This window comes from Manis pentadactyla, chromosome 15, assembly GCF_030020395.1.
Source record: "Manis pentadactyla isolate mManPen7 chromosome 15, mManPen7.hap1, whole genome shotgun sequence".
NCBI lineage: Eukaryota > Metazoa > Chordata > Mammalia > Pholidota > Manidae > Manis > Manis pentadactyla.
The window spans coordinates 53,045,777-53,072,531 of record NC_080033.1 but is presented as its reverse complement, the minus strand read 5'-3'; the positions used below and the strand labels follow the sequence as shown (position 1 = coordinate 53,072,531).

Sequence of the window (26,755 nt, the reverse complement as noted above, 5' to 3'; positions counted from 1 at the left end):
GGCAGCTCATTGGCAAACTCTCAGAGGCACAGGCATCCTCGTCTCATTCTGCCTGGGACCAGCAACTTGTAGCCCTTCCCAAAGGCAGGGCACTGGGCCGTCAGTGCCATTTCCTTCTTATCACACCTCTTTTACCAAAAATCATAGGCATTTTGTGTTGTGCCCCACCCATAAAGCAGGTATAAGGTACACCAGGTACTAGATTACACTGGGAGAAAATTACAAACAAGGGTACATCCCTCGGGCTTCTTATTAGTGTTGAACTTCTAGGCTGTTTTTTTTTGTTGTTGTTGTTGTTTGTTTGTTTATTTTACTTTGTGAAAAGTAATGTTATTGTTATAATATGTATATATGAATAATCTCACAGTAACAATTTAACCTTTATGACAGCCCCAGGAAGAAGATTTAATCATTTATACTTTATACATGAGACAGCTTTTGCAGAAAGGTTAAACTGCTGCCCCAAGGTCACACAGCTCTCTGGGACAGAGCTGGTCCTTTCAATGCCATGTCGTCTACACTGGCTTTGCAATAGCCCCTTATCCAGGGGCAGTATCCTGGGAGTATGAGGCTGAGCCTGTTCCATCAAAACAGATAAATCTCGAGGGCTGTATTGCTTGTTAGAGGTAGAGTCCCCTGAAATACTCTTTTTCTATACTGTGAAAGCAAGTGATTCAAAGATCCTTGCCAAGGGATCATCATAAATCCTGTTTAGACAGAGAAATCCCTAAAGGAAGAAGGGTTCTTTGCAGTGGCCCACAGCCTGGAGCAATAGGGTCCAGAAGAGGAAAATTTGCAACAAAGCTTGAATGAGAGCTGAGGGGCTTGTTTACATGGCCGGGGCACAGATGCTCCCATAAGTAGGATTGATGAAGAGGCCCCCTCACCCCAACGGAGAGTGGGGAAAAGGCTTTTGGACAGTGTTGTATGAAAGGCCCCTGTCACATGTGGATTCCTATAATCCTATGCCTGGGTTGCTGTTTCTTGCAGAGACAAGCTTGTCTGATATCCTGTCCCATGCCACAGTGAAAATGAAAGCCATTCCTCCCCATTCCATCTTCTTTTCCCCGTCGCTTTCATCTCGTCAGGCTGGCAGACCAGTCTGGCAGTGCACACCCACAAATGGTGGAGAGATGAGCAGATGACCAGCCACACAGCTTTTTCTTCCATGGAATAAGTGTGCTCATATTTTCCAGGACCCACCATGGGTAGGACACAGTGCCCTGTGCTAGAGGGTTGTGGGATGAGAGGGAAGAAAATGTGAAACTCTGTGTGTGTGTGTTTATGGATGCTTATTTCCTACATGAGGACATTCCCAGGTACAGGCATTTTAATAAAAAATATCGACCGTATCTTCCACCTAAGGATGGAAGATGATTTAATATTTCCCTAATAATTTTGGCACTATTCTGTACAGTGATTAGAAAGGGGTTTTAAAGAAGAACTGCTGTTTTTAATACACTCCCCCAGCCTCTCACACACACACACACACACACACACACACACACACACACACACATGCATTCTGAGAATGGCTTGGACTGGGAAATATAAGGGAAAGTTACAAGCAAACAAGGGTACGTCTATGGGAAGTTCTACTTCTTAGATGCTTTTTGTGGGACTTTGGGAAAAGTAATGTTATTGTTCATATATCACACATGTATACATATGAATTTATCTTACAGCAACAATCCTTAGGGTAGACACCACATTCTAGATAGAGAAACTAAGGTTCAGAGAGGTTGTCACTTGCCTGAGGTCACACAGCTAGTAAGTGTTGGAACCTTCATCTGAAGGTACCTAGGTCCCAAGCTCTGCTGCACTCTTGCTCCTCCATGGAGTCTTACTGAAAGGCAGGGGAAAACAGGTATTTCAGCTGTATTGGACTGGCAAGTTTTATGATTCTCATCAGCAGCTTGTTCCCTTTGGAGCCTGGCCATTTTTGCAGTGCTAACCGATGCACAGCCCCTTCCTCTGTGATATTCCTGCCCCTGCTTCTGCAGCCAGGCAAAGCAGCAAGGGAAATGGAAAGTTAAATGAAGTTCCTAAAGGGCAGTCACCAGGAGTCAATGGGTATTTGCTTTATTCTATTTGCTTGATTTAGAACAAAACAAAACAAGTGTTCCCTGCCTCTGGGTCCAAGGACTTCACTCTCGATTTAACAACAGCAGTTCCCATGAATAATGAAAGAGTTTCCAGGTTGTGTGAAAACAACCAGGCCATCAAAGAGACACCAAAATGAAACTCAGGTATTGGCTTCCTCTCCCCTGTCTCCCATGTCCCAGAAGCAGCACAGCCATCCCCTGGCCACTTACTAGACATGCAGGACCTCAGCTCCCTGCCCCAGGCCTGCTGGAGCAGAATCTGCATTTTAATGAGGTCCTCAGGTGACTTGCACACAGAGCTGGGGAAGAGCTGTTACCAGAAATGCTGGGAAAGAGGAGGCCTTACCTCCCAGCCAGGGCCAGAACTAAGAAGAGGAACGAGGAGCACATTCACAGGGCTGCCAGATTTAAAAGTGTCAAAAAAACCCAGCAATATTTTGTGCAATAGATAAGATATATTTTTAAAAAAATACAAAGGTGTCAGGACATCTACAGTCTTCTCCTTTCCGGATCTTTGGGGGAGAGGGTCAGAGAAACTGCTGGAGGAAGGCGGGGAGCTTTAGTTGCTTGTTTGCTCTAAATACTCTGAATATGCAGCAAGTGAAAGAGCTGTTTGCATTTTGGTCTGCATACTTCTCTTTTATTGGATTTTCAATCACTGTGGTTGCACACAGGGAATGTAGCATTATAACCTGAACATTGAAGCTCCAAGTTCGGTTTGACTGCAGAACGTACATCATACTAATGATGGTGATAACGACCTAGGTAGGTAGCGTTCATCGAGTGCTTGCTGTATGCTAAATGCATTACGTGGATTAACCTATTTAATTTTTACAAGGATCCTGTGAGGGAGGTACTGTTTTCATCTCCATTTTAGAGATGAGGAGATGGAGGTCTACAGGGGATAGATAACTTGTCTAAGGTTATCCAGCTAGTAACTGCAGGTAGAAATCAGACCCTGCCAACTCACCCCAGAGTCTACTCTCTTTACTGCTGCACAAAGCTACAGTAAAATAGTGTAACAGGAATGTACCTGGGATTCGAAGTTATAAAGCAAAACTCTTGCCTGCCTGCTTTCTTTAATGTGTATTAGGCTGGCCAATGTTTTTATTCTGAAAATCTGTCCCTTTTTACTTGTCTTATGTGAAAATGCTCGTTAGATCAATGAAATGAGAGCAATAGATGATGGTGGTTGCCTTTTAGAAATACCTGTAACATTTTGTCTGCCACTTTATTTTTAACTGGGGCAGGAGGGTAATAGAAATGTTTTTAGTTCCCAGCAAGAGAAATGCCAGGGATCCTCCTGCTGTGCGGGGAGTAGCAGCGAGCCTAGGTGGGCCTGCGTGGCCCCGCCCCACCCGTCTTGGCCTTTCACTTGGCTTTGTTTTGCAGCAGCTCCTGCACTTGCCTCCCTGGCTTGTTTCTGGGGGAGTCTCATTAGCAGTGGGTGTGTGTCTCACCACAGTGGCGCATTCACAGGGCTGCCAGCAGTGCCTGGGACTAGAGCCGCCTCTCTGTCCTGGGAGGCCCCTGCTCTAGGAGGTCAAAAACAAAGCTGGGCCACACCCTCTCTGGGTCCTATAGCCTTTGGTGTCCCCACAGGAGATGCCCTAAGAGTAAAGAGGGAAGGCATCTTTATGGCATTGCCAAGACTGGATCCTTCTGCACAGGGAAGACTGCAGGAGGCCAGCTGTTTTGCTGCTCGGTGACCTTTGCGACAGTGGAGTGAGTAGGCACTGGATTTAACAAGCCTGGCCTCTCCTTCTGGCAGCTGAGTGCAGGTGCCAGCAACGAGGGAAGGGAATGGTGGCACCGAGATCCCGACAAAGGGGACTGGCTTTTGTGGGCACAGCTTCAGCCTGGTAGTGCGTGCGCTGTGCAGCTGTCCACTCTGCACCTCTGTACGCGGTTGCTGTTTCTGTTTTGCTACTGACGTCGCTATCTCCGTACGATTCAGGGTTTGTTTTTAATTCCAGCTGGGTTACTGCTGCCAGAATCGTGGCACCCAATGGCAGGTCCTGTGTTAGGAGTTTCCAGAAGTCCTGGTGTATCTGAGAGAAATGGCATGGAATGCACCCCATTGCCAGATTGTGGTGTCTGGGGACATGTGCTTGTGGCACTATTTCCATCTTCTGTCTTTGTCTGGTCTCCTCCTCATTAAATCTTCCTGGGTTTGTGGAGTTGACTACCAATTGGTGCCTGACCTAGTTACAGAGTGCCACTGTGTTACCACTTCTCGTCATAATAAATGAATCATAACGCTTTATTCACTGGGATTCAAAGTGGACTCTATTACTTTAGAGTCATTTCTATGTCCCTGGAGAGAGAGAGAGAGAGAGAGAGAGAGAGTGTGTGTGTGTGTGTGTGTGTGTGTGTGTGTGTGTGTGTGTGTGTGTGTGTGTGTCTTGGAGCTGCCTAAATGAAGGCTGACATTTTCTGTCACTGTGCTGGGACTTTGCTGCTGGACAGCAGTCATGTGGCTTGTGCAGAATAGTTAATGGGCTTGTTGGTTCCCTGCATCCATCTCCTTTCGCTTTCTACTTGGAGTACTTTCTCTGGAGCATGGATTCTCACATCCTGCTCTTGGTGTCAGCTCTGTTTGTCTATCGTTTGCCAAAGGGCATCACAGAGTTACTCAAAGGACCTTTTGAACTGTTTGCTCAATGAATGAAGAGCTCAGTTGGGACAGTTAGTGGGACAGAACTCGCTCACAAGTTGCAGCATTGCTGGACCATGACTCAGGAACTGGCTTTTGCCTCTGCTGATTTCCAAAGCCATGTGGGAGGTTCACTTTGTCAGTATCCCAGTGTCTGTGACTTTTCCATGACCATCATACATTGTACTTTGAAAGATACTCCCCCACACTGTATTTATAAAGTAATAACCAATCTGTGTTCTCAGTTTTAATTAATCATATGTATATAATTTGCCAATTAGAGCTTCCAATCAATATGAGCTGATCAGTGAACATTTATTTATTTATTGAGCACCTCCTCCATGACTGACCTATGCCAGGTGCTGGGAATAGAAAGTGAACAAATTGTCTTCGCAGAAGTTTCCCATCTACGATATTCATGTTAACTCAGCATTTTAATTTGGGTAGCATTTATTGAGCACCTTCTGAGTAGAGTAGTGCAGAGTGCCTCGCACATGCCATCTCCAGAGCAGCCCCTGTGAGTCAGGCCTGAGAGATGCTAGTTTTCAGGTGAGGAAATAGACACAAAGCTGAGTCACTTGCTCAAGTCACACATTGAATCCAGAGGCAGGATTTGAACCCAGGACAGTCGGACTCAAAGCTTTCCCATGGAGATTATAGTCACCAATACCCTACATTCCTTCCTCCTCTTTCCTACTGGATAGGTGTTTGGTTCTGTGGGCAGAAGAGTGCCCTGGGTCCTTTCCATGCTCTATAGCTTCTGGTTTATCCCACCCACCTCCCCCAGTTTTACTGAGTTCCAATTGACATTTAATATAGTATTAGTCCAAGGTATAAACATAATGATTTGATATATATATATTGCAAAATGATTTCCGCCATTAGTTAACATCAATCACCTCACATAGTTAAAATTTTTTCTAGTAATGAGAACTTTTAAGACTTTTATTCTCTTAGCAACTTTCAAGTATGCAATACATTGCTGCTTAAACTTTGTAAGTTAGTTTGAAGTCTCTGAAAACTCTGAATACCAATGAGTCTGTTGCTTCACAGAATAATGGAATTTCAAGCTAAGACCTTCAGCTTCCTCACTTGTTTAGATGGGGAAACTGAGGTGCTGAGTGGCAAAGGGATTTTCCCATGGTCACACGAGCATCAGGGTCTGGGCTTGAACTCAACACCCTTGATGTGCAGGCTGGTTGTGTTGGTCACAGCACATTACCTTGTCACTCACTGCCCAATTTCTTCTGGGTAGGTGGTGGATCTCAAGAGATCGTCCAGATAATTCTATCCAGGCTTGAGGTAAGAGCAGCCAAATTTAGATTATGATACAAGCTTATTAAGAGCAAGAGTCTAATTCTATTCATTGCTGAGTCTCTAATCCCCAGCACAGTCCTAGGGGCACTGCAAGTGATCAGCAGGGTGTGCCAGATGAGTGGACTGCATGGAACGAAGGGAGCCTCCAGGGATAACCTTCTCATGTTAACTATTTGGTAGTTCGCTGACGTCCCTTCTTGGATTCTCCCACACCAGAGAATATTTTAGAATCAAATTGATGATATCAGTGTTTAATTTGACACTTGGATGATTTGGTCATTTAAGATCGTAAACTGTTTCCTGCTTCTATTTCGGAATAAATTGGCTGATTCTTCTGGCATCTTGAGGCAGAGTAGTGTTTTGTTTGTTCGTTTTGGCTGCACAGAAAAGTGATGGCAGGCGTTTCATTCTCAGACCACTAGCTCGCTTTGGGTGTGGCCAGCACAGGTATCCACCCTGCAGAAGAGACACTTCCAGTTTTATGGTGAGACTACTTAAAATTATAAATTTGCATCTAGGAAAGATGATTTTTTTAATTATGTGAGAAATGAGGAAGAAGAGGGGAAAAAAATCACCCATGGTTCATTCACTCTGACTCATAAATTCTTATTTTTTTCCTTCCTTCCAGTACTCAACTGAGTTGGGAATAGTTTTACATGATCATAATTAGAGTAAAGATTGTGTTTCGTAGTGAACCATGATGAAATATTCCAAACTCTTTTTCCACCTTGCTTTACAATTCTCATAATTACAACTCGAGGGGAAGGACGGCTCTTCCATGCTGGATGCACACAGGGTGTGCACTGTGTCTTACTTAGACATTCTCCTACTACAAGGCAATGCTGGCTTGATGCGGATAGAAGGCTGTAACTCTTACTGGGAATCTGGGTGAGACAGAAGAGATCATAAAAGATGGTCCTATTCTTCATGTCAGTTTTTCCTCAGGAGTCAGTTCACTAAAGCGTGAATGTTCTCTTTCTCTAATGAAAAAAAGAGCACTTAAAACATGCAGAGAGAAACCTAGAATTAGTCCGTCTCAATGGTTTTGGTCCTTTTGCTATTTTTTTTATATCATTAAACAATTAGGATGGCTTTCAAAGCGAGCATCTTTCCTAATAGCAAGAAGCATTTTTCTCATGTCAGTTAAATGGGTGGCATTTAACTGGAAGATGGAACAACGAAAGCTATAAAAATGTAAAATTAACTGCTCAGGAAGGCTATCCTGGTCTTTAACTTCTTCACAAAGAAAACAACTGAAAAGGAGGAAAACTGTTGAAATCAATCCATCTGCTCACATTCAGGTCAAACCTGGTAGGATTAGTGCATTCATGAGGTTACAGGGTGTTAGGGGGTGCATCTGCAGAAGCGATCTGGGAATGAGCCGACTTGGATGAGCAGGTTAGGAGAGCTTTCATTAAGTCTGTTTACATCATCATTTGGCAAGGTCACTGGAGAGAATCTTCTTTAGGCTACTAAAAATAGAAGTCTCATAGATCCAATTATGCTCCTTTCCTCTTTAGTCATGGCTTATTCTGGGGCTCCTTTCATTCTTCTCACCCACTGGCCTCTTCTGTGACTGCATTTGCTCTGGATAAACCTCGGCCCCCTGTGTGTTGGGGAAGAAAGGGAAGACAGGAAACTTCAGGATCCCCACTCCCTGGCTTGCTTTACCTTGAAGATACCATATCCAACCTTCTTCCCTCCCTCTTTCCCTATTTATCTTCTTTTCTCCTTCCCTCCCTCCCTCTCTTCTGTCTTGCAGCCACGTAGTCCCCAGTTCTATATGTTTATCTCTGCAAGGAGACTGGTGCTATGTAATAACTGAATAAGTGAAAGAAACAGAGGAATGAATGGTCAGAGCTAGAAGAAGGCCAAGTTCTAGTGAGGGATCCTTGAGGCTAGGAAGGCCTCTGCCTCCCTTGAAGGCATGTCCCAGTACTATTTTAACATCCTCCTCTTTCCAAAGCCTTGGACCCCCACTTCCAGATATGTAATCTGTTCACGGCAAGTGTGCGTTCAATCACTGGTCATCTGTCTGTAGTTGTGTACATCTGTCAATGTCTTACTTAACATGCACAGTTGTTCAGAATGATGTTCTGTAAAAATTCGAAGGAGTTGTGTAACTCCCTGATTCATTATTTCTATGTTTTCTATCTTGACTGAATTTCTTGCAAATTATTGTAAATAAAATCTTACCCCAACCCTAATAGGTATAAAATGAAACAGAGCTGTGGATTAAACAGAAGAAGGAGGAAGAGTTGGGCATCTCAGAACCACCCCCCAAATGCCCTCACCTACTATAGCTACTGTAGTAGCCTTTGGAGTACCTGGAAAATGCCCAGTCTGACAAACACAGAACAATCACCAGATTACTCACTGCTGAGTTTCCATTTGGCTCTTATATCCTGTGATTGGTGATGTCCCTCAAAGTTTAAGTCTAGGTCTCTGTGTTCATGGTTTACAGCACATGCAAATGATCATGCAGTTGGTGCTGTAGAATCTATAAATAATGCAGCTAACAGAGCCTCTGCTCCTCATAAACTCACAGGGATTGGGGATGGTGGATGAATGGTTAGGGAAAGGATTTCCTAGAACCACAGCACGTCTGAGGACTTATGCATTAGGTGTTGCCTCTCATTCCATCAAATACTGATTGAGTCTCAGCTGTGTGCTTGGCATGTGTGTGCTGATTTAAAGGAGTCCTTAAAAAAAGACATGATTCCATCGGTTTTATTAACCTTCTCAAATTTTCTGTGTCCTTTATCACTAATCGTTTGCTGTTCATCTTTCTGTTCACTTTCTAACTCTACCCCTGGATGAAAGTGTTATAAGAATAGCACCCCTGCCTGTTTTGTATGCTGGTGCCTGGATCAGTAGTTGGCACATAGTAGGTGCTCAAGAAACACTCATTGACAGGATGAATGGTTGTTAGAGATGATGCCGTGGTTAGGGGTGTGTATGTGTTGTTGGAAAAGTAAGGTGGGTTATCAGAAGGAAATAATTTGGCCAAGGCCTTATAGGACAAAAGTTAATAATGATAAGAAGATAAACTTTGATTCTGTGCAAAAGCAATAGTAGGAGCGAAGGCAGGGGAGCATGAGACTATACGGTAAGATGAGCAAGAACAGTAGGTTCCTGGAAGGTGAAGCTGAAGGCAGCTGGTCTCATTTCAAAATGCAGGGCTTTCCCTGGGGGAAGAGCCAGTGGTGATGAGAAACAGAAGCTCTGACATCAGATTGCCTGGGTTTTAATCCCTACAAGCTGGGCAACTGGGGTACATTACTCATCTTCTCAGCCTTGGATTCCTCCACTTTCAAAAAGGAGTGACTGATGTGACGATTGAAAGCACAAGACCTAGAACAAAGCAGCGACTGCTTATTGTTAAAAGCAGAAGAGGCAGACCAAAGAGGGCTTTGGTGCTTTGAAACCAAGAATAGCATGAGCCTCCCATTTCAGAGTGAGCAGGTAGCAGCGTGTGGAGCATGGGCTGGCTCTTGGGTCCCCGGGGAGAGAGATGCTGCCTGCATCCTCTCCCTGCTCCATCCCTCACCTGCTGGAGATGCTGAGTGTCCCCTATGCATCCATGCCACTCTAAGCTGCCAAATTATTCCAGTTCTGTTATGTTCACTCTAAAGATGTTGCCCTTTGCCTAAATCAGGGTCATCTCTGAGAACCAATGGGTTAAAAATCTGCCTGGTATCAGTGTCTGGAATGGCTGTGATCTAACTGAGGACCAGTTTTAACTTGATGAGCTCTGTGGTCCTGTGCCTGGCCGTGTGTCCCTGTGTGACACAGCCCAGGCAAGCATGACTTCTTAGCCTGGGCTTTGCATTTGAATCTCTATTCAGATTGTTATTGTGTGCTTTCCCTTCTCCTTTTCTCACTTCTATTAAGTAAAGCAGTCCTATATGTTTTTGTACTGCATGCATCTTTGCAGGCAGCTTTAAATTGCCTTTGGAATAATTGCAGTATGAGTAAAATGCATGACATGAATTACAGGGAGAGGTGCACGGTGGATTCTGTGCCCAGTGAGCGTTCAGCCTAGTTTCTTCTCCATGAAGACCGAAATTACTGGAGAGTTACTAGGCTGTTCCCACCTCTGTCACAGGTCAGGACTGACATTTGTCTCTTCCTGCAATTCCCTCTCTGCCCTTGGAAGAGAACCGTGGTCATTGTAGATAGTTCCCCCTCACTTGATTTGTGTGGTGTTATGAGAGTGTTGCAGAGGGACCGTGGGACGCCAGAGGCAGGGTCCCTGTGGGCTCTGCTCCTCACCCACTCCCCACTTGGGGCCTCAGACTCTCCAGCCGTTAAACAATTGCAGGGTGGCAGATCATTGTTCTCCACCCTTCAGTCATTTGTGCTTGTCTTCAAAATATCTGGGCGCCACTTACACTGTTACTTACTTAATATTTTCTTTGACTCATTATTGCTTTTCTTAAATATTTTTTAAAAAGAGTTCTATCACTTTCATTGATGGCCAAATGAATATCTCTTGTGATGAACAGAAGGTAGCCCCAAAATAGGTATAATTACAAGGAAACACTATAATTGAATCTACTCTGAACCTGAGATTGCCTTGTCTGTTAAAGGAGAGAGATGTTCAGGAATCGCAGCAAATGGTGAACTTGCCCTTTGCTGAGATCAGGATTGAAGAGAACCGAAAAGGTTTCTACTTACACCCTGATTCATTGTCATTTAGTGCCAATAATAATAATAGCAATTTGTTGGCTCTTATTGTGTCAGTCATTGCACTAAATTCTTTGTTTCTTTATATAGAGTCCTTATAACAGAAAACGGATACATTTTTTATCATGATGATGTCGACTAATATTTAGTGAATAATAAATCTGTGCCAGAAGTAATAGCATATAATAGACATGCATTATCTCATTTGTCCTCAATACCTCACAGCTGTGAGGTGTTCTGATGTTCCATTTTACAGATAAGGAAATAGAGTCCTGAGTCACTGTGCTGATGATTGTTGGTTTACAACCCCATGGAGAATGGGGCTGCTGGACCCAGAGTTCCACACCCCAACATGGCTACACACCCTCCCAAGGACTGTCCGACTCCCCAGCTTGTCTCCCTGTTCTCTCCCTGCTTCCTGGGTGGCATGCCCACTGGGTTTGGCCTTTGGAAATGTCCTCTAGCTTTCTCTGAGGCAACGAGACCATCTCGTCAGGGACTGAGAAACCTGGCTGTGTCTGCAGGTACCCCCGAGAGCTAAAGGGAGATCCCTTGCGCCCTCATGGTATTCTGTACAAAGTGTCCTCTTGAAGGTCTTCATCGTGGTACCAAGCTCTGCCCATGAAATCACAGGTTTGTGTTGAATACCAGAGAGGGAAAGACCCCTAGAGATCCTCCAGTTCAGTGGTTCCCCAAGTGTGGTCAGAACTCTGCTGCAGGGAGGTGGGCTGCTTTGAGCTGGGGAACTGATTATTCCAATTACAGAATTCTGTAGACTCAGAATAGAAAAGAACCTTACACACCCTCAAATCCACATTAGTACCTAATGTCAAAATTCATTTTATAAGTTGCTGGATAGGGAATGTGCTTGAAATATTTCCAGAGATGAGAGATCAACCTCTGCATAGGGTGTGCATGTGTGTGTGTGTGTGTGTGTGTTAACTTACACACAGGATCTGTCTGCTACCGATCCCAAAGAAATCATAATGAGCAACTGCTTCAAAGTCCAACCTGGTTTTCTTGGCTAAAGTCCGAATATGGAGATTAAATAAGTGGACATGACAGTGGAAAACCTCACAATGCCTCTGATATGGATACTGAGAGGACCATTTGCCTGGCATTTCCATATCAGTGGTCCAAGGCTGGCCTAGTAAGATGACCCAACTCTATACAACTATTGACAATGTTATTTTTCTCTTCATTCTCAGGTCTTATCAATGGGATTTATAAAGTAGGCTCTATTTGTAGTCATTTGAGGAACTGAAAAAAAAAGATGAAAAGAAAAAGAAATGGACTGGTGTGTGTGTGTGTGTGTGTGTGTGTGTGTGTGTGTGTAATGTGTCTGGGAGGTGAGTCCTAGGGGAACAGCTTTCTACCACAATATCAGATTCTTGATGTTGGCCGCAATTTTTCCCAAGATTTTCAAGACTGCCAGAATTTATGGATATAAATGAAGAATATTATACCACCAATAAAGTGCAGCAAACTGTAATTGAAACATTTTGATGTCCCGCTTCCCGTGTAGACCCTGAGTGAACCCAGTGAACTTAGTGCCCGCTAGACTCACTGGCTGGCTCACATTGGCCCCTCTGTGGCCAAATTCACATCTGGGCCTGAAGAAAATTACAAGTCACCACCCACTGTGGGCCTCCAGGGGCGTGTGTGTGTGTGTGTGTGTATGTGTAGGAATACTTACCTGACTTTGTGAAGATGAAGATTTACAGATAAATTTCATCTCTCAGATAAAATGTCAGACATCTGTCCCAGGCCTTGGGTCATAAGTGATCTTTGCTGTTCATTGCATGTGGGGCCTTCCTCAGCAGAGGCTCTTACTCCCTGGATAGCTCAGTAGAAAGCAAAGGGATGTAGTTCTTAGTCATTTTTGTATAACTCATTGGACTCATTCCCTAAATTTGTGCCCTAGTTTATGTCTGGAAAAAACATTTCAGTATAGCTGTTGGGAGGATGGCTGTAGATTCAAACTGCCGGTGTCCACTATGCCCAGATCCTGGTCCTGCTGCTTGGTGGCTCTGTAAGTGAGGGCAGCTTCACTCAGCCTGTCTGTGCCTCCATTTCCTAGTCATGAAATAAAGGAAATCATAGCACCGGACATCTAGGGTTGTTACAAGATCAAATTATATATTATAGGAAAGTGCTTATCCTGGGACCTGGCATATTGCAAACTCTCAATAAATGTTAGAAATCGTCTCTGCCTGTTGGGATTAAGTTGTGTCTATGTAACAGCTCCTGGGGATGTAGAAGGGCTGAAAGAGCTAGCATGATGTGTTCATGACTATAATCATGCCCTTAAATACTCAAAGATGATTAAATGCTTCACTTGGCACCTGAAGTATTTGAGAACTATCGATCATACTTTTGCAAAACTCAGTACTTGCACAAACACATGGATTTACTGTCAGTCAGTTAGGAAGTACTTCTTGGTCTCTTGTTAATTGCTGATTGTTTGCAAAATGATAGCCTATTTTACTGATCTTAACTATTTTAGAAAACCAACCTAACTGCTCAACATTGCTTTGATCAAGGCTGAATAGTTCAGGCCAAGCGAATACAACATTACAGCCCTTAAAAAAAATTACAAATCATACCTGCCATCTAACATCAAGTAGAAACAAAGATGGTAATTTTCAATTTTAGAATTTTTAAAGTAATAGTTTATGGGTATTCTCTGTTTACTGCCATTTATGTATTTCACCAATAAACTAAGCGGGTCCTGAGCGAGGCCAGACATTAAACGAGAATTAAATGTTGTTTCTGTCTTCAAGGGGCTCAAACCTTCCTTGGATGCAGTGTTGGAAGGGGCAGACAGCTTTAATAACAAAGAGCTCCACCTGTGGGGGAAATCAAGAAGCAATCTGGTGCCCTAAGGAAATCGGGGGGCTTGAGTCCACCCCAGGAAGTGAAGAGAGTTCCACCACAGTGATGCTGACAGTGAATGAGGAGAGCTCAGGCAAGGAAATAGTATGTGCAGAGGAACAGAGGTGCATAGCTTGCCAGCATCAGGGAACATCAGGCCTTACTTGGACAGGAAGTGAGACCAGGGGGAGGTGAACAAGCTGTGCTAACCAGTGTGGATATCTTCTTACCTGAAAGGGAGCCATTGAAAGTTTTAATATTATCAAATTTTTTAATGTAAAGATTGCTACCCTTCGGGTAGGTGGCTTCTATCAAGAAGGGAGTTTCTGTTTTACCATGTGCATTACTATCAAATGTTGAGCTATTGTTCATTCACAACAAGAAGGCCAACAAGTAAAATAAAATAAACTACAGAAGAGATAAATGTTCAGGAGCATATGTGTCTGTTTCCTGGCTTCCCTGTTTGCTGTTTACCCCGGTAATTTTTTCTAAAACTTTACCAGTGGACCATATGGATGTCTGTAAACCTTTCCTAAAGCGGGTCATATTTATTTTTGTTTGCTTGCCATTTCCCTCTCCCCATTCCCCTAACCAAAAAAAGGTTGAAAAGTAAAAAGGCTGGCATTTTAGGCTAAAAATAAAACTCTCTTGGAGAAAAAGAAAGGCTTTTTAAATTTTTCCTTCTAAGCGTTCTGAGGCTCTATAACCATAAACTGACTTGATGTATATCTGTTAGCTTCTAGTGGTTATGCTTAGATTTCCCTCTCATATTCTAACTCTTTATTCCTTTTTTATTCAGTAGAGAAATCATCATGGCAAAGTGGGAAGACAGAGTTGTGGAGCACAGGAAATCTAGGTTTGAATTCCCATTCCGCTGCTAATGAGCTCTGTTATCTTGGGCAGGTTATTTAACTTCCTTGAAGTTTAATTCCCTTCTCTTTTAGGAGGTAGGAACGAAGTAAAACAAGCCCCTCCCAGTGTTGTTGGGAAGATTAATTAAAAGAAAAAAGATGCATGCAGAAGCACCAAAGCGATACAGAGTGGGGGTATGTAGTAGGTGGCAAATAAAACTGGAGCTTCCAGTATTGCAACTGTTAATATGTTAACAGGGAGAAAGCGAAACTACATCATTTAGACAAGAAATCGGGATAAATTGTAAAGTAGCAGGAGGTTTGCTCATATGCTAGATGACTGTTTGTTTATTCATTTCTCAAAGATTTTACAAAGGCTGTGAATATTTATTTAGTTCTGCTCCCAATAGCCCTTCTAATAGGGAATTATTTGGGTACAACGAGAGACATTTGTAAATGCGGCTGATAAGACTGGCATCGGACAAGGCGAGTTTTGTTCAACACAAGAATTCTATTGTCCCTGGCTTCAGTTGTCAAGTGCCCGGAGAACCCAGAATTTATGGTAGCTGCACAATGGGCCTTTCAGGGCCCCACGAAAGAGCTGTGAGATCCCACTCCCCGGCTTTTCAGGGCCTCTAATCTTTTTATCAGGCCCGGACAATGTCGAATTCAGCGGCTGCCTGAGCCTCCTGACTGTCCACTGGCCCTCAGGTATTGTGCAGTAATTACCATGGTGACAATGGACTCTCTCTGCGTCCGTCCATCGACTCTTCGGAAAACGGTGACGGTTGTCACTTTGTGTTAGGCGCCTCTAAAGGCACGGCTTACTTAGAAAAACGACTAAAGAGAAATAAAGATAATCGTGTTAAGAATTTGATTTAAAGGGCCACTGTGTCAAATCCATTTGGAGCCCCAGAAACTCATTGCGGATGAGTTCTTATAATTACAGTCAGACACTGGGCGTCAGCCCTGCACAGGCACTGAGTGGCTGGCCCTGGAGACTTTGCAAGGAGGCGTGAGCTATAGGCAGCTGGCAGCCCTCCACGGCCTAGCTGGAGCAGAGGTCTGAGCCCAGTAAGTGAACTTAGAAGGATTCCTGAACATCTTTGAGACTTAGGATACACATATGAAAAAGAATGGTGTAGAAAATGCATATAGATGAATATGAATTGTATGTTCTATGATTGCATATTAACATATGCAAATATATGAATATTAGTTCCATACAAATGGTTATACATCTGCCATAGGGCTTTGTGAATAGCAAATATACAATAAAAGGGAAACTCATTTTTTTAATCATGTACAGTTGAAAAAGCGTAATCCATATCTTTTCATAATCACAGCTACTGATTATTGAGTGCCTGCTCGGAGTGAGGTGTTGCATTTATTATCCCCATTCGTCACAATAATGCTACAAAATAGTTGTTATTATCCCCATTTTAGGTTGAGGAACCTGAAGCTCAGAGAGTTCTTGCTTGCCCAAAGTTAAACTAGCTTGGAAAAGGCAAAGCACGGATTTTAAATTCTCACATTCAAGAGCCTACTGCTTCCCCCCATTAAAAAAAAAAATTATCATCTACAGACCTATCTTACAAAGTATGCTTCACCATATGGCTTTGGAACTTGGGCGATAACAGGAAAGAGAAACACCCAGTGAGGATCATTAATTTGGTGTCTTCATCCCACCAACAGCGTTAGGAACATGGGACACCCACAGAAGGAAGAAGCCCTGTCTGCAAGGTGCCCAGGGTCTCCGCCAGTGCGCTGTCCCTTGACCTGCAAGAAAACCCACAGCAACGTCAGCAAAACAATCTGGGCTTTCAGACTGAGAGGAATGCATAGGGCCTTTTCTTGACTGCTTTGCCCAGTAAAAGTTTCAAAAACCTATTATTTGACTTGTTTACTTAACAGTAATATAGTTAATTGTCAACTCTATACCAAAATACCTGAAATTACCCATTGTGTCACTATAACAAGAAGGAGACATTATTTCTGGTCACATCCCAAAGGAATAGGCATGATTCACCCCCAAAATGGGTCTCCTTGCGGGTTTCTAAGGCTGGCAGGAAAGTGTCACTTGTAAGTGATCCTGTCCCGCTGTGGTGTTTCTTTGCCCTAAGCATTTGGGCATTTCCCACTTAGCTTCAGTTTCTTCATCTGTGAAATGGAGCTGTCATTGTCTCTGGCTACCCTGCTCCCGTCATTGACAGCTCTGTCCCTTTTAACCCATCACCCCTTTGTCACACCTGTTTGAGCATTTAGCAAATAGTAAGTGGCCTGGGGATCCTGAAATATGTGCTGAGTGGGGCCTATTTTAAGTTCATATACTTTCAGCCTGTACCCTCACCGCCCTCCCCACTTCCAGCACTACATGTTTTTGTGGTCATTGTGCTTCTGACAGTGATCCTGGCATGTGACTGACGTGGCTGCATCCACATTCTAGAAGAGGACACATACACAGAGCTTGTCCTCTAAGCCAAGACAGTTGATTTGGAGCAGAGATCCTATAAGAGGGGTGGCAGCTTGCCCCATGGGTCAAAGGGAAGGACTTGGCCTTGCATGTACCAGACCTTCTGTACAATCAGAGATCAGCAAAAGAAATCGCCACCATCACATGCTTTTCTTCTTGATTCTCATAAGTTTGTCAAGTATCTCCTCCATCCCACTTTACACCCTCGGCTTTATGGTGTTCTTTCTCTTGATTTTTCAGTCTCTCTGAAATAATATATGGTATGAGTTTCTGTGCTTTTGAGGCGCTCAGTACTGTGGGTGGCTGAGAACAGCAATGGAAGGGGCTGATGAAAGGCAGTGCCCCTGTACTTGGAGAGAGCCCGAGATACCCTGCAGGCCTTGGGAAATAAAGGGGAGATGCCCTGAGAGAGGTAGGAGTAGATGCAGCAATTGTGGGTTGTATTTTTCTGGCTCAGAAGGGGGCACATGATTCCTGGTCTTGGAGTCATGAGACGTGGAGGACAGAAAGGAAGTGAACCTTCCATCCAAGAACACAGATGAAGAACAAGAAGCTGCTCACACCCAACCCCTGAACTCTCTCTCTTTTCCCATCAACTCTGCTAAAAACACAAAAGCATCTTAGATTTCTTATGTTCCTTTTTTTCTTTCCTAAAAATAATGGTGTAGTCATATACCAGCATTTCCTACAGAACCCACAGCCCACCCTCCCCAATGCTCTCAGTGATCAGAATTCATAGACAATTCACACAGCTATTTTTGCTTTCCTATCAACACTTTTAATTGTCCGATCAGGCTTTTACTGAAAGGAGTTTTATAGGAGGTATTTTGCAGGGAGGTAAAGAATCAAGGCAAAGAAAGAGATCAATTAATTTTATGGATTTGAAAAGTAAAATTTCAAAAACATACTGGCCACAGATACAGCTGGATTATTAACTGACCGGAGACCGCAGGACTCAAACAGAAAGGGCGCAAGCTGTGAAGGCAGCACCACAGTGTTCTGATCCCAGCTTGGGTGTTTACTGGCTGCGCACCTTGGTCAAGAATCTTGCCCCTTTGAGCGAAGGGGTGAGACACCTAGCTGGATCATGATACCCAGGGCAGTTATATGTATTTAAAGAGAAGACACTGGCCTGTGGCAGATATCTGCTCCATCCCTGTTTATAGAGTTATAGTTATTCATTGCTGAGTAACATACCACCCCCAAATTTAGTGGCTTATAACAACAATTTATTATTACCTCCTACAGTCAAATTGACTGAACTCACCTAGGTGGTGTTTACTTGGTATCTCACTCTGTGTAGTCAGATGGCTGAGGTCAAATGAAGGTTTGCCTGTGTTGGATGTCCAAGATGGCACCTTCACTCACCATCTGGTGCCTCAGCTTAGATTCCCAGAACAGCTAGTGATGGCTGAGCATCTCTCTGTTTCTGCAGCTTCTCCACACGGCTAGCTGGAGCTTCCCCACAGCATGGAGGTCTAAAGTGTTCCGACTTCTGACATGTCAGCTGATGTCTCCCAGTTCGAGCTTTCCAGGAGCAAAAGACAGACTGCAGAGTTTCTTATGACCCAGCATCTGAAATCATAACACCGCATCCCTTTTGCCATGTTACACTGGTTACCCAGAAACAGCTCAGATGCACATAGAAGGGGACTGCACAGGGGCATGGACGTCTGGGGGTGTGGTTCATTTGAAAAGGGGACAGTTTTGGGCACTCCTTATAATAGACAATGTCGTTACAAAGTAGGGTCCCTCTGATTCAGTTGTGTGTTGTATGAACTGCCCCATGTGGCTTTTTCTCCATGACACCATGTGCATCTGGGCATAATGCCAGTGCTGCTCTGTCCTTGGCATCCTGGGAATAGCACACGACAGGACAGTTTTATTGTCCTTGCTGTGGTCACCCAGATCAAGATGCTGTGCTTAGATATACAATGCACCTGCGGCCCTTCACCAAGACAGGTTTTTGCTTGCCTCCTTCTTCTTGTTGTTTTAGAGAAGGCATGTGTGTGAGGAGCTGTTAGAGAGGACCGAGATTAGGCAAGGAAGAATGGATTTGGGGGAAAAAAAAATGAAGTATGATAAATAATGTCAGAGTAAGACTCTCATTAAGCCCTCATATAGGCTGACTTGATCCTAGAAGGTGGAAGCTCTGGAGATGAAGGGCATTCAAGAACTCTTGTATGCTGTTGTGTTAGAGAAGCTGTGCCAGCCACCACCTTCCTCGGTTCAGTGCTGCAGTTTCTAAAGACGACAGCTGTTCAGACACTCCATAGTCTTCTCCTCATTCATTCAACAAATATACACTGAACAGCTGCTCTGGGCTAGGAAATGTGTTAGACACTTCGGGAGATATGAAGATGAATCAGACCAGAATCCAGGCGGAGCACAGCCCCCCCCACACACTCCAGAGTGCGTTGTAGCGCGGGAGGGGCGTGCAGAGGGACGCGGCCTTGATGAAGAATCGCGGCTCTGTTAGCGCAACGCTGTGGTCTGCTGCTTGGGGGTGACATCTCCCATCACCACCGCCGCTGTCACTCTTTGCCCTTGAGACTGTCATTCCATGAGGATCAGGCGGCACAGAGCACTGCTTCTCATTTTAGGAAGAAAGGTACTAACTTTGGACTTAGAGAATGTGGGTTCTATCAGAAGCTGGCTCTAAGACTTCCTATTCCCTTACCGCTAGAGAAAATGCATGAAAATTTCATAACATGTTATAAGAAGTTGGATTTATGATTACTTTTATTTGTGTTATCAAAGTACCAAATGCACATGTGGTTAATCCCATCATCCTCAGGTACCTTTAAATCCATAGCAAGTTTTTCCCACTCTGCATGTATTTGTGTTGTTTACATCTCTCTCAGCGCACTTGGGTTGTTATCTTCTAAGAGAAAAGTCTGTCTTCTGCCACTGTGTACCCCTAGTGTCTAGTAATATATCACTTTATTGATTAGTGTAACTTCTAGGTTACTAATGATCCTTTCATTTTTTGCAGAAATCACTGTATTTTTGGCTCCGTGACCCCATGACTCTCATTCCTGTTGTCATTTGTTGAGTGACCAATCAGATGGGTGGAGTGTGTTACAGAAATTGGCAGCAAGTATCCAATGGGTGAAGAAGGTAAGATGGACCAACATTACTGAGTGATTCAAATGTTACTATATATGTGAAGATGGAAATGCTGCCTGCCATGTCCAACCCTCAAACCTGGCTTGGTTTGAACCCTCACCAAATCCTAAGAACAATCTGAGACGGAAGTAGGTCTACTTTCTTGGACTTCGAGGAATTTGTTATTCACTGTTGTTACAGGGTTCTGTTTATTCAACACCTACTATGGGCCAGTACAAGGATGCTAGTTTTTATGACAATAGGAGATTTGAAGAAGAGAGAATGAATTAAAAGGGATTATAATTCTTTAGCAAAGACTCAGCTGGACACATTAACTAAGATAATTGCCTTGTTGCTTTATTCCCCTTTTGTTCTTCTGAAAAGAATTCTTTAAATATGAACAAGATGGCTTAAATCCCACCAGGGAAAGGGATTAACAGGAGGCTGAACCTTATAGACCTCAAAATACAAAGCATTAGATCATAAGCCAGCAGTTTGATTTCACTCCCAGGCCCAGCTCTGCCATTCACAGTCTGTGTGCCCTTCAGGCAATGGGCTCTTTTCTGGGCCACAGAAGTGGTTAAACTCAGGGTCTATAACAGTTCTGAAGTTTTAGGATTCTGTGAATCCAATTTACCTTCGCCATCTGCTCAGTGGTAACTGGAGCTATTTTTATAAGACATCTAAATATCCAGGCAGATATTTAAGAGCTAATTCTGGCAACATGACCTTCCATACTTTAGGGTTCTAGACACATCTATGCATATATCTGTGGCTCATCTCCTCATGGGTGTCCACTGGGTGCCTTAAATGCAGAAGCCAAATAATACAAAGTCATGATTTTTCTCCACAACCTTTGCTTTGTTCTGTGTGCCACATTTCAGTGTAGCATCTAAATTCACCCAGATCAGAAACATGGGAAGGATCCCATGTGCCTTTTAATCCTTTACCTCCAAAAGCAATTAATTGATTCCTATTTATCCCTCTTGATTTTACTCTCTGATTATCTCTGCAATATTTCTATTTCTCTCTATCCCCTCTGCCACCATCCAAATGCAAGCCAAATCCTTTTTCTCCAAGATCACCGCACCTGCCACTCACCAGTTGTTTTTTTCTCCAGGGTTTCTTTTCCTTTGTCAGCTCCAGCATGATCCGTACATCCTAGGCAATGTCCCTTAGTCCAGAAATTATGTAACTTTCCTGCTTAATCCCTTTCGGTGTTAGAGATCTGAAATCCTCAATAAGCTTAGGACCCTTCACTGATGGACCATTTTTCTGTCCAGACTCATATCACAGCCACTGCATCTGCACAAGCAGCCTTTACTATGCATGTCCACCCTAGGCTCTACCCTAAGGCACAAGCATCATTTTCAGAGCCCCATCAGGAGTTCTTTCTGAACCCCAGAGCTCTGGGTGTCTCCTAGACAACACTTGAGTAATAAGAGATTACACCATTTACTGATTTCCACGTTGGGCTGTAATTGTTCAGTTGTCTGTCTTCCCAACTAGGCCTGGGGATTCCCCAGGACAGGACTTATTTTGGGACCACCATGCTTCCAGTTGCAAGCACTGTATCTGGCCCAAAGTAGGTTTTCAATAAATATTTATTAAGTATATGACTAGAGACTTTAAGTATATTTTGAATAGAAGAAGAGGAAGGGTGTTAACGTTACCACAGAGAGAGAAGCCGTAACAGTGGCAGGTAACAGGCATTGACTGAGTGTTAACTGTGTGTCAGGCACAAGAGGTATCACCTCCCTCAGTCCTTACAAAACCTAAGGTGGTCAGTACCATTCATATTTAAGATTTTCCCAATGAGAAAAGTGAGTCTTAGAAAAGATGAGTAACTTACCGATGGCCATATTGACATAATTTTTATCCTCAGAAATTTTTATCCTTGGGAACTCTGACTTTAGCTCAAGCTTATGTCTTTTACCACTCCTCTCTCTTGCTTTTCCGTGAATGAATCTGCTACATTATGAACAAAAAACATTTCTTCCACCTAAGGCTGGAGGGTCTACTTGCAGCCCGCACAGGCTATCATTACAATGGTCGTCCATTGTACCTTGTACATCCTAAATCTCACGTCCATGCATCATTAAGATGGTCATTCTCTGTGGCTGGGACCTGTTAATCTTGGTGGTTTTCTAGGTGTTTCACACTCATATTTTATAGTGAATCTGTTTGGGGACAAAATTTCTGTTTGTGGAGCCCTCCCACCCCCAATTTCTTCTCCCCTGCTCTCTTATCAAAGTTTGTTATGGGAATAAACCAGTGATTGAAAACACTCTTCCTGGCACAGAGCTGCACTCCCTTGCGAATGCACCATTATGCCTTGGAAACTGTGTGGCCAGCTTGCAGCATTAGCATATCTTGTATTCATTTGCTCTGAAGCCTGGCTCAGCAGACGAAACACATCCCTCCTGTGGAAATGTCTGTGAATGATGATCATCTCATTTCAGCCAAGCCAAATAGGTCTCTTCATTTCATCAGCCCTGTGAATTCTTTAGGAGGACATGTGACTGACATTTCCTATTTTTCTAGATAATAGGGACAATTAGAATGAGGGATCAGTGGAACAGAGTCAGAAGTTAAATAGGAAGTACTTGAATTTAATTTATCTTCTATGAAATCTGCTAGACCGTTTTTTTCCACTAAGAAACTAAGAAAAGCCTATATTCAAGAGTTTGGCACATCTTTCATTCAAAGGAGAGCAAGGTAAATTGCCCTAACCCTTGTAGCACCCCTAAAAAAAAATACTTCACAGCATGGTACAGATGGAATGGCCCTTTCATCTTCCAGGATACGATTTTTGTTCTACAGAGAGGATTGTTTTTTCCTAGAGAGAGGAAAAGACATGTTCATGATTATACTATAAGGTTTTGGAAAGCAGAACTAACCAAGATTCAGATTCATGATCCCCAATCAGCATTTTTAGAACAGGTGCCTATGATGAGCCTCCCCTCCCCTTCCAGGAGCTTACAGTCAAGTAGCTCTCAAAATCCAAGTATAAAGTACTCAAAACCCGAGCAGGATGTGAAAAGAGAGAAATATGGGGGTAGAGAGAGCAAGCCAGAACAAGAAAGACTTAATGAATGGTGGTGTGGTGTTCTGGGCTTACAGGGTCAACTCAGGCTGACTTCTGGGGAAATCCACTTAGCCTCTGTTCCTGGTACACTTTTCTTACTTCTATATCCCCCAGAGCAGGGGAGAAATTACCTGGTTAGTTACAGGATAGGGCTTCTCAGCCCTGCTACCTTGCTGGGCTTTTCATAGGGCACTGAGGTACCACTTATGAATATCTTGAAGTGGAAAGTATGTGCCCTTATGCTCATGAGAAGCATGCACACACTGAGATCCTCCTGAGTGACAATCAGCAGGGGCTGCTGGTCACAGATTACTCAGTTATCTTTCATTTGCACCAAAATCAATCCCAAGAAGCCCCTGTGTTTGTGTTGTTGGGGTGGGGGGGGATGGGGAGGACGGCTCACCTGTGCTAGAGTGTCCACCAGGCTCTGCATTGTCCCTGACAGTTTGAAATGCTGGCAGCCTACCTCCTATCCATCCTGTGCTTGCTGGGTCTGTTTGTGAATGCACATTTCCTATTTCGGGATGTAGACCACTGTAGAGAAAGAGGCCACGTATCTGTTTGTAGCTGGTGTGCTAGAATCATAAACAGACCCTCGGTTCCCTTGCTGACTACTTTGCTGAGGTCTTTCATGGGTGTGATGAGACTATCACTCACACAATTAAGAATTATAGGAAACTCTCATGTGCCAGGCAATGCAAATGTCCTACCTTTGCCCAAATCAGTACTGAAGGAAACATGCCAATGAACCTTGTGGTTCTCTGATCTTGCTTTATTTAATGAATGAGGAACCAAATGTAGAGACCACTTCTGATGATGACAGTGAGAGCTGATATGTAATGAGCATGCCCATGCGCAGGCACTGTGCCATGTGTTTTACTTTCGTGATTTTGTTTGACCTCACCAGAACTTGGCCTGGTCTGTGGGGTCACCAAGATATTTTTCAGGGGGTTAATGAACTTGCCGAGGTCCACCTGATTCACAGTGGCTACAGTCTGAGTCTCTGCTCCTGAGCACTGTCTCTAGTAATTCTTTTGCATATTGTCCTCCAGTCTTAACCAAGTTGGAGGGTAATTACATCACAGTTCATTTGGTATGGCCATACCCTAAATCTCTACTTGGGTTATGAAGGAGACCTAGCAGCTTCTGTCTAATGCAGCAGTACACAGCTGAATGTGTAAACCAAATGGGAGGTAACCATGGGGAGAGACAAAAAGGGCCCTGGATACATTCACTCATCAACTGTCTCTTGAGAACTGTTCCTATTTGAGCCCTTGGACTAGGTACTAGAGATCAACAATAAGCCAAATGCACATGCATCTGTGGATATGATGAAGTCACAGTCATGCCATAAAAGATCTCCCCTTCTTGTGGTAGAGCCACAGTAGAGTTCCTTCTAGCCGGCTCCAAGGTCCACAGGAGCAGACGGACTGACTCTGATCAAGGAAATCATGGGACACTTCAGTGAACAGGTGACCTTTGGGTTTAAACATGAAACATGAGTAGGAATTTAGCAGATCAGGAAGGAGTTTCCAGGCAATGACAGCAGTACTGATGTCCTTGAGCCAATGTTTGTCGTGACCTGGCACTTGGTTTGTTTTCATTTTCATTATCTTTAAATAGGTGAGACAGTTCAACAGATAAAGTTGGTTTGAAATTCAAAAGATGAAAATTCATCTCTGAAAAATTAAGGGCCCCTCAGTCCCTATCATCTAGTCCATGAATTTCCTTCCCTGGAGGCAACTACTATTTCTGGTTTTCTTTGTGACTGTCCAAAGACTTTCTGGAAGTTACAACCACTCATACCTATGCAGTCACTTTGCCCACATTTGTATACGTAGATGGTATTCAACTGTAAACATTATTATGCACACTATTCTACATCTTGATTTTAAAAAGAACACTTTATTTTTCCCCTTTTTTGTTTTGCTGGCTCTCCTTTGGTTTTAAATTTAAAAAATTTTAATACATTTCAGTGTATAGAAGTGGCAAAAATATGCAATGAACTCTTCCAAACCCTTCATCTAGAGTCACTGATTTTTTTTTAAGCCATTTTTGCCATCTTCTGGGCAACAATTGTATGGATATAATCCCTAATCAAAGTATAGCTTGGCTGTCAGTTGCTCAGAGGCACTTATTTTGTGAGATGCCCCAGGTGTGCTTCAACCCGTGAACATGTTCTTCTCAGTGTCAGTTTCTCTGAGATGCCTTATGTCAGGAGGGACACTCTTTGGGCCATTTGGTACCCACCTTGTGCTCAACATTGGGAAAGGCTTTTGCCCTGCCTTCTCAAGGGCTCACTCAGCAAGAAGTGAGTGCCGCAGGCAGCCAAGCATCCTCCCTGCACTTGCCTCCTGGGCCTGGTGGTCCAGAGCAGGAGCAGACAGTCCAGTGGAAATCTAATCACATTTCCGACAACCAGCCATTTAGACAGTACAGCTCTTCTGTTCTGCTTGTCAGAGTAACATATCGCACCTCAAAGTCCTGGTGTAGGATTCCCTCTTTTGAAAGATGAAAGCACCTAAACACTGATCAAGTTATCTGTGCACTTCCTCCCTGCATTCCATGGCAAGGCACAGTTTGTCCTCATCATGAGAGGGACTTTGAATACTGTGATTGGCAGGAAGTAACCCAAGAAGACAGCGTGATAGGGTTTTGCAACCAAATGCTCTGGGCCTAGGATGGTTGTTTTCAGGGATTCATTCATTCACTCACTCACTCATTAAATAACTACTGAATGTGTTCGTGGCACCCTTTCATCCTTTGTGCCAAGATAGGTGCATGCTCTTTGCAGGCTAGGTGACTAAGATCTGTGGGATGGCAGACATGTAGATATATTTCAGCAGAAGAAAACAGGAGAGCCTGACTGGTGGGGTGGAATCTCCAAAGAATGACTTCTTGGCCATTCATTCATTAAACACATATTTATTGACTGCCTGCTCTGGGCTAAATCCACATGTGTACTTGTGAACAAGACCACTGTCATTCCTATTTTTATGGGACTCGTATGCCAGTGTTGGGGGGTTATCCCCTGACCTCCTTCTAAGCCTGCCTCTTTCCTGAACTTGGTTCCATCAGCAACGTTCAGCTGCTCCCCAGTGTTTCAGGGCAAAAATCAGACCATTGCCCATCAGCTCTCCCTGGCCCCATGTGATTCCTAAGTCACAGCATCACCATGTCCTCTGAAGGCCATTAACCCAAATTACCCTGTGCCCTGTGGTGGACTCAGAGCTCAAGGAAGTTTGAGAGAGAAGAAAAGGAAAGGTAACAAGCCATACAAAAATCTGCCACCAATTAACTGTGACTGCTGAGGATGTGGAAGGCTGCAGCCGGACACCTGGCAGATGCCTCCATTTGGAAGCTTTAGAAAAATTGTGGAGGGGCCAGTGAGTTCATCTTTTCAAGAGGCTCTAAATTTTAGAATCTAAGCACTGGAAATGCTGTTGTGTTGCCATAGCAACCATTCTTATACTTTTTTTTTTTTTTCCCCAAGAAAACGAATATTTAAAAATTCGGCCACATACTTGCCAGGGCTAGTGAGGAGGTACCTAAATGAATGTCTCACAAGTTTCCTCAAGTACCAGATTTCTGTCC

General features: G+C 43.7%; 1 protein-coding gene across 3 annotated transcripts in view; it reads left to right on the top strand.

The window, feature by feature from the left end:
- The window catches only part of CDH11 (cadherin 11), a 140,609-nt gene that overhangs the window by 39,494 nt on the left and 74,360 nt on the right, over nt 1-26,755 (top strand). For 2 of the 3 annotated variants that reach the window (XM_036897754.2, XM_036897755.2), the window contains exon 2: nt 19,961-20,085. The gene's annotated coding sequence lies outside the window, so the exon portion shown is untranslated. Of the gene's footprint in view, nt 1-3,689; nt 3,831-19,960; nt 20,086-26,755 lie in introns of those variants that run through there. The other variant, XM_036897756.2, reaches the window with a different exon arrangement.